Source organism: Onychostoma macrolepis, chromosome 01 (assembly GCF_012432095.1).
Source record: "Onychostoma macrolepis isolate SWU-2019 chromosome 01, ASM1243209v1, whole genome shotgun sequence".
In the NCBI taxonomy this organism is placed as follows: domain Eukaryota; kingdom Metazoa; phylum Chordata; class Actinopteri; order Cypriniformes; family Cyprinidae; genus Onychostoma; species Onychostoma macrolepis.
Genome location: NC_081155.1, coordinates 12,686,346 through 12,695,418, shown reverse-complemented (window position 1 = coordinate 12,695,418; position 9,073 = coordinate 12,686,346).

Here is a 9,073-nt window from a genome sequence, read left to right as displayed (position 1 = left end):
TTTGCTGAAATTGTTGGATGAGCACAGCCCTAATTTGAAAATTTCCCACAAGCCCCTGCAAGGAATTTCTTTCCTTATCAAATTAATTCTGAGGCCAAAACTCAGGAACTCTCGCAAAGACAGATACCATGCAATAAAGCCATAAAACTAATCTGGAGAAATGATCTCCAAAGAGAACAAACAACACCACCCTGACCAAACTTATCTTCTTTGGTCATTTAGGACCCCCTTCTCCCCCCTGCCCTCTCTGCCTCTCCCGCCTTCCCCCCTGGGCATGACATAGAAGTGTCAAGAACTCAAGTTGCCAGACTTATAAACTGAATTTATTATATCTTAAGAATTAATGATCCTAACCCTTTCATGTTTTGTATCACTTTTAAAGGTCACTGTGCGATTGGTAAACTGGTCTCAATTTCACAGTAGTCACTTATGTTATTAGAAATATTTAAAACTTGAGTGAATTCTGTACCTATGTTGTGGGTGGTCTCCTTTCAAAATCTGATAAGCATTGCTCTACACCAGGTGTGACCATTTGGGGCACAAGAACAGCTCCTACTGAGGTTTCTCATCCCCCACACAGATGTAATATGTTTTTGGAGTGTTTTTGGGCAGAGAATAAATGTCTATGGCCCTTTTATTCTGAGAGCCAGAAATCTTGCTTGTTTGTTGGTGACCAAATACTTATTTTACCAAGGAATTTACCAATTAATTCTTTAAAAATCCTACAATGTGATTTTCTGGATTTTTTTCCCTCATTTTGTCTCTCATAGTTGAGGTATACCTATGATGAAAATTACAGGCCTCTCTCATCTTTTTAAGTGGGAGAACTTGCACAATTGGTGGCTGACTAAATACTTTTTTGCCCCACTGTACAATAAAGCCACATGGAGTACATGACAAAATTATGAGAATACTCAGCAAATTATAGTGAGTCACAAAGATTTGTATTTTTAAAATAATCAAGTAACATCTAAGAAATAATTTAGGTAACAGGACAGTATATTTATAATGATGCTCCCAGGCACCGTTACAATATCATCAAATATGCAGAAAAGAAAACAAGACCACATGCTTTCGGTAATTCCATTGCCTTCAGAAGATCCAGATGTTGCTCTGTAAAAAGCGATAAGTTGACTTAACTTAATCATTTTAAGGCAACGGGTTTCCTCAATTTTTTTTAAGTAAATGATAATTAAAAAATAATAATTTAAGTGAATTGTCAAGTTCACAACTTTTTTTTATTATTATTATTTACTTATTAATTTTAAGGCAATGGGTTTCCTCAATTTTTTTTTAAGTTAAGTCAACTTATCGCTTTTTACAGTGTGCAATATTATGTTGAAAATGTGTCTTGTGGAATTTTCCCAGTTTTTTAGAGGGGGGAATGTGTTAGGGTAACAGGACTGAGTGAAAACCAGGGGACACGACTAAAATGTGTATTTTATCCAAAATATTATAAATCTATTTTGAAATAAATGTATGTAAAGCACAGATGGGATATGGAGGTACACAAATATGCAAAACAAAAATGATTTCTGAAGGATTTTAAACATTATATTATGTCTATGGCCCTTTTATTCTGGTAGTATTAAAGGGAAGGTTGCAAATCAGTCAGGGCGATTCTGTAGCTAGAATAAGCCCGTAGTGTGGTGTGTCTCTACACTCCATACTATGTATTTTCTAAGGTCTGGTATGCATCATTTACTCTTCGATTAATCTTTGAGAATTTGATGTTCTGTATTGAGATGATTTGATATCTTTGAATTGGTTATATAATTGGCGTGATACAACTTTACCCGACCAATAATAAATTGTTATATTTGACTTATTCTGAAATCATTTTTCCAAGTAGATTAACGTGTAGTGGTATTTCCGCAAATCTGCGCTCAGGACAGATCATACCAAAGCACCAATGGATGAACCATGCGGAACACCATGAAGAAGACTTTGGATTTCTGACTGTCACTGGCTTAACACGGTGTAGCTCTCGTGGTTATAGGAAAAATACACTTTTTGTTATGAGGATGCAGGCGCAGCTCACTTAAAGGTATTATAACCACTCTGCACCCTCTGAGTAAGTTTAGAACTGACGAGTTTGTGTCCGTGCGTTCACTGTTGGTCGAGTGAATTGCGATACCTGGTCCCTAAGGAACGAAGAACTGAAAGTATGTGATTTTCAGAATGAGCAAATATCTAAATTAATATACATTCGATGTCTGTGATCAGTTTTTAATTATAGATATTGTCTAAATTTAATGATCACTTGGAATTGGAGTCAGATTGAATATAGGGCTAGATTAAAATTGAAACTAAATCCTGATAAATTCAGAAGCGCAAGTAAAAGACCGAACATGCATTAAACCTTCGACCAGGCCGCTGGATTCCGCTGTTTGGACTAGCGGGTGGATTCTTACACCCCCACTGGCCATGATATGAACTGTTGTTGTATGGACAAGAAATGCATTAAGATTGTTCCACAGGGAACATAAATGTAAAAGCATATGGTTTTGAAATGACACTATGGTGAAAAATGATGGTTGCAGGTTTGCAACTATTTCAAGATATTCTGCAAATGTTTATTTCAGTTTCCATACTCTGCTGCCCTCTTCTGGAAAGTAAATTACAATATGTGGCGTTAATCTGAATGATCGTACACAATTAAGCCTTGAAGTATTTTCTCCAAATTCACACAGAACTTGTACTTTTAGATTCATTGTCAATAGATTCAGGTACAATTCTGTTTCCCCCATCATCTCACCTAAAGAGTATAAACAGGTGTTGACTCAAACTACGAAATGACCAAAAATAATACAGCTAATTATAGAGCAATTCAGTCTCTTGTTCAATCAGCTTGATATCACATGAGAGCACAGGGGCGGCTGGTTTTTCCATCCATTTTCTCTTTCAATCTCAGCAGCAGTACCACTCAAACTAGCAATTGCACTCAGTCAATATGATTGAAAGGAGTAATTTAACCTAGTTGATTTAAAAATACCCCAGAAATTAAAGATGTGAGATTGCATAGAGCTTGAATGAAATCAGGTAGTTCTTTTGAGGACTGGGTCTTCTCTCGTTGTAGCAGGTGAAAGCAGTTTTTAAACTAGCTGTGTGAACAATGGATGTAATCAGTGATAGAAGGCAATCTCTGTTCTGAAGTGCTAGAAACATGTGAAGTAGGACCCAGCTGAGAGCTTCAGCAACAAGAGTATTGTGAAGACAGAGACGGTAGTGGCATGGTTATGGAGTTTGAGTCGAGACATCCCTGGGTCTTCTCATTAAACACAGCCTTGTTGAAGCTTTTCACTGAGCACCGTGAGGCAATTTTCTTTTCATTCTCTGTCATTGTATGTTTTCAACCTGTGGATCTCATCTGGATCTGCTTTAGAAACCAGAATAAACAAAGGAAGTTTTCAAAAATTGAATTAGAAGATCAAGGGTATATGAATTAAATCAATAGCAATTATGTTCATTTATATAGTGCTTTGGCACTCAAACCGCTTTAGAGTGTGTCTGGGAGTCTGTTCAATCACCACCCATGTGTCCAGCATCCACTAGGATGCCCTCCGTTAAAGCTATCAGTGTAGTGAGGATGGAGCGGATTAGGACACCATGATTGAAATAAGCCAAAATTGAAACACTCAATGATTTTAATGACCACACAGAGTCGTTTTAGCGACGGACAGTGAATTAGCATGATGTCTTAGTCACTCACCACACTGATCAATTAAAACTATGCAGCCGATTAAAAGAGCGCCCCCTGCTGCTGGCCTCACTAACACCTCTTTCCTCGGCAACCTTTGTTTTCCTCAGGAGGTCTCGCTGCAGGATGATAGCTGCAGGCAGAAGTGATGCACGTATGCACCCCCATACCATCAGAGATGCCGGTTTTTGAACTGAACGCTGATGACACGCTGCAGGTCTCACTCCTCTTTAGCCCGGAGGACACACCATCCGTGATTTCCAACAAGAATGTCAAATTTGGACTCATCTGACCGTAGAACACTTTTCCACTTTGAAACGGTCCTTTTAAATGAGCCTTGGCCCACAGGACACGATGGCGCTTCTGGACCATGTTCACATATGGCTTTTGTTTGCATGATAGAGATTTAGTTGGCGTCTGCAGATGGCACGGTGGATTGTGTTTACCGACAGCGGTTTCTGGAAGAATTCCTGGGCCCATTTAGTAATATCAATGACAGAATCATGCCGATGAGTGATGCAGTGTCGTCTGAGGGCCCGAAGACCATGGACATACAACAAAGGTCTTCAGCCTTGTCCATTACGCACAGAGATTTCTCCAGTTTCTCTGAATCTTTTAATGATGTTATGCACTGTAGATTATGAGATTTGCAAAGCCTTTGCAATTTGACGTTGAGGAACATTGTTTTTAAAGTATTCCACAATCTTTTCACGCACTCTTTCACAGACTGGAGAGCCTCTGCCCATCTTTACTTCTGAGAGATTCTGCCTCTCTAAGACATCCCTTTTATAGCTAATCATGTTACAGACCTGATGGCAATTAACTTAATTAGTTGCTAGATTTTCTCCCAGCTGAATCTTTTCAAAATTTCTTGCTTTTTCAGCCCTTTGTTGCCCCCGTGACAACTGTTTTGAGACCTGTAGCAGGCATCAAATTTGCAATGAGCTCATTTCATTTAGTGGATAAAAGTGTAAAAATTTCTACGTTTAAACATTTGTTATGTTTTATTCTATTTTATTAAAATAAAAAAATAAAAACTTCCCATCATTTCCGGAATTCGGGTTGTAGTATCTGTATATTTAGATTAGCTTCTACCAAGTGACAGATGGATTTGCACTAAAATATGGTAAAGTTTAATTGGATGCTCTGCCTTTTACTATTATTTGCTGTCTTAATGAACGCGAGTACTTGCATTTTATTATTTGCATTGTTTTTTACCTTGTTGTCCAGACCCTATCAGATACATTTTTGGATCCCAATTAGGGCTTCACAATTTGGGTAAGAAAAATCAAGGCACAAAAGAATATATTTTGAAGAATGTTGGTAAGAGTTAAAACAGTTGACGGTAGCCATTGAATGAATGACACATTTTTATAGCGCTTTATTGTGTATTGCTGTACACGCAAAGTGCTTTACAATCATGTGGGGGGTCTTTCCTCAACCACCACCAGTGTGCAGCAGCCACAGGACAACGGCACCAGTGCGCTCACCACACACCAGCTACAGGTGGAGAGGAGAGAGAGTCATAGAGCCAATCAAGTGGATGGGGATTATTAGGAGGCCATGATTGACAAGGGCCAGTGGAGGGAATTTGGCCAGGACACCGGGGTTACACCCCTACTCTTTACGAGAAGTGCCATGGGATTTTTAATGACCACAGAAAGTCAGGACCTCGGTTTAACGTCTCATCCGAAAGACGGTGCTTTTTACAGTATAGTGTCCCCATCACTATACTGGGGCATTGGGACCCTCACAGACCACAGGGTGAGCACCCCCTGCTGGCCTCACTAACACCTCTTCCAATAGCAACTAAGTTTTCCCAGGACGTCTCCCATACAGGTACTGACCAGGCTCAACCCTGCTTAGCTTCAGTGGGCAACCAGTCTTAGGCTGCAGGGTGATATGGCTGTGGCAAAGCCATTGACTTCCATAGTATACTATGTAAATCAGTAGCTACCATTAACTGTTTGGTTACCAGAATTCTTCAAAATATATTCTGTCGTGCTTCTTCCCCAAATTGTGAAGACCTGGTTGCGATCCAAACGGCAGAAAGAAATTTGTGTAGATTTGGAACAACTTGAGGGTGAGAAAATGATGACAGATTTTTAACTTTTTGGTGAACCATCACTTTAAAGCTTTTTGTGTGTTGACAACAGCTGGTTTATAAGTTTGGAAGATGGTTGGCATTCCAAAATGCACATCATAAACTCAGAGCGGATGCAGAGACGTGTTTGTGTGGAGCAACTTTTACTGCAAAACGAGCTGCTCTGAGAGACTGAAAACACAGAATCATGAGCTGCTATTTCGATTAATTGTGCAGCCCTAATTGCAACTCACCAATTGAGAATCCACATTTTTACAACATTCAGCTATTGCTTGGTGATTTCTCCCATCAGAGTCCACTTACAAAAAACCAATACACAACCACACACTCGAATTGTACCATTAGTCATTATTCCCCCTTGTGAAGTAGAGGAAGCAACTGTTGATCTGATTCATTAAGTGTGCTTCAATCAGAGTTTAATCCCTTTTAATTGGAAGAGCTTCTCCCCAGGCACTGACAGAGAATGTGAAAGCTGGACTCCTCCAACAGGCGTTAGTTGAGGTTGCCAGATCTGCATAAAAGGGCAGCGTCTTCCCGGAGAGCTCAAACACCTGCGGAAGCATCAAAGGATTAATGAAATGGTCGAAGATGAAAGGTTCAAAACCACCTGAACCCTGGGTGCGTGGTGAGATGTGTAACATGGCCTTTCTGTGGTTAGAACACACATAGACAAACACAGGCATGAGAGTAAACACGCATGCATAAACACGCACACGCTCCCACTGGTGAAACTGTGTACATAGGTACAGGCTAAATGTTTTTCTTGGCTAGTAGTTTAAATGAATAGTTTACCCAACAACTAAAAAATTTGCTGAAAATATACTCAGACCATCCAAGATGTAGATTAGTTTGTTTCTTCATGGGAACAGATTTGGAGAAATTTAGCATTACATCACTTACTCACCAATGGATCCTCTGCAGTGAATGGGTGCCGTCGGAATGAGAGTCACATCACAATAATCCACACGACTCTAGTCCATCAAATAATGTCTTGTGAAGTGAAAAGCTGTGTGTTTATAAGAAACAAATCCTGTATTAATCTTCAGACTCTTGTTTTTGCCTAAAATAGGAATTCTCTATTGCTTTCTCCAGTGAAAAAGTTGTCTTGCCTGCATCAGGAGAGAAATCTGCACAGATCAAGCAGTGTTTACAAGTGAAAAAAGCTCTAAACAAATATGTTGGTGGATTTGGATGTAAGAGGACAACAGGGGAAGACTTTTTCACTGGAGGAAGCGTTATGGATTATAGACTCGTATTTTGGTCAGAAGTGATGGTTTGTTTTTAGAAACATGCAGCTTTTCACTTCACATGACATTAATTGATGGACTGGAGTTGTGTGGATTACTTGTGGATTATTGTGATGTTTTTATCAGCTGTTTTTACCCATTCACTGCAGAGGATCCATTGGTGAGCAAGTACGGTAATATAATGCTACATTTCTCCCAATCTTTTCCCATGAAGGAACAAACACATCTACATCCTGGATGGCATGAGAGTGAGTACATTTGGAGAAAATGTTCATTTGAACTATTCCATTAAAAGGAATAGATAACTAAAAAAATGGCATTTATGTAATTATTAACTCTGATGTTATTCAAAGCCCATATGACTGTATGCACAAAATGAGCAAGAATGCAAAAATCTTTCTTTTAAACTAAAAACCATAAATGTACTCTATATGAGTCATGTTGTTTTTGATGTTTTTTTGACATCCAAATAGTTTGAAAATTATATTAAATTGTTGCACTGTTGTTGGACAAGATGTTCTTCTCGCAACTGAATATAAATTCACATCACACTAAGCTGTTTTGCGTCATCTGTCAGCTCAGAGAGAAAGATGTGGAAAACGTTATGGAATGTTGTGACAAGTCATTCGCAGACAGTGAACATTGCTCATTTGAGAAGAGGTAACAGAGACCACAAGTTCAGGCTTTTAAAAAAGTTTCAAACTACTGACACTTCACTGCCTTTCTGATTTAAGATTGACTTCAAAGACTGTGAATTAATGTAGGGAGGCGTTACAAAGCAACTCTATTGCCAATTACAGTATATACCAGCTAGACACGCTTGACTCACCATTGCCTGCATCCTTTCAGTCAGATTAAGATGAATCTCAAAGGACTACAAATCAGTCATTATGCATGCTATTTAATCATTATCTGTACAAATTGAACATTGGCTTAATGACATTTTAAATATCATAATTTCTTCAATGAATGCTTTAGTAGTATAAGACATATTTTGTAACTAGATAATATTTAGCATATGCAAATTTATTGTAAAGGAGAGGATGGGCTTCCCGAGCCAAGTCTGATTCCATCAAGGCCCAATCTTGATGGAACTGTAGTCACGGTTCTTTCTTTGCCGTAATCACATTTGGCTCATTCACATTTAAAGAATCATTTTCTGTTAAGCTGCTTTAAAAGATATGTATTGTGAAAGTGAAATAAACGTACTTGTTGTGTGGTGATCAATAACACTACAATAAAAATGTGGTGACTGGGTACTGACATGATATCATGGTGTTTTATATATGGTAGATGTTACTTTTATAATGACAGCTGATTTTCCATATGGTTTCTAGAAAAAGCTGATAGTTTATGGTTCTTAAAGGAATAGTTCACCCAAAAATGAAAAAATCTGCCATTATTTACTAACACTCAAGCTGTTCCAAACCTGAATGAGCTTCTTTCTTCTTTTGAACACAAAAGAAGATTTTAGCCATTGACTTGCATTTACGAAAAAAAAGAAAAAAGGAATTCAATGGTTACCGTCAACAGTTTGGTTACCAACATTCTTCCAGATATCTTTTGGATGACAGAATTTTCATTTTTGGGCGAACTATCCCTTTAATGGTTTAATGGACCCATAATTTGAACAAATATGCTATAACTTTTTTTAATGCTTAATGTTTTAACTAAATTGCACTAAACACATTTAAATGCGCATTTTATACGCTAAAGTGAAGGAAATGCCTCGTTCAGAAGTCGCATCACATTGTAGTTGTTTTGGTAAGCTACATTTAGGTAGGTTGAAAGTGTAATTCCTCCATTGCAAATCTACTAAAACTATCCCACATTTGCATGTTTCTCTATTCATTTAAGCAGCAACATGTGGCAGGAGCAGCAGCATCTCCAGACCTCTGTCATATGAGGCATGACTGCGCGTCACCGCTATTTTGGACACTTTGGATGGAGCTCAGGAGGATGCGCACGAGGACGTGCCCGATCTATGCTTGACACTATAGAAGCATAAATATATGTCTCAGA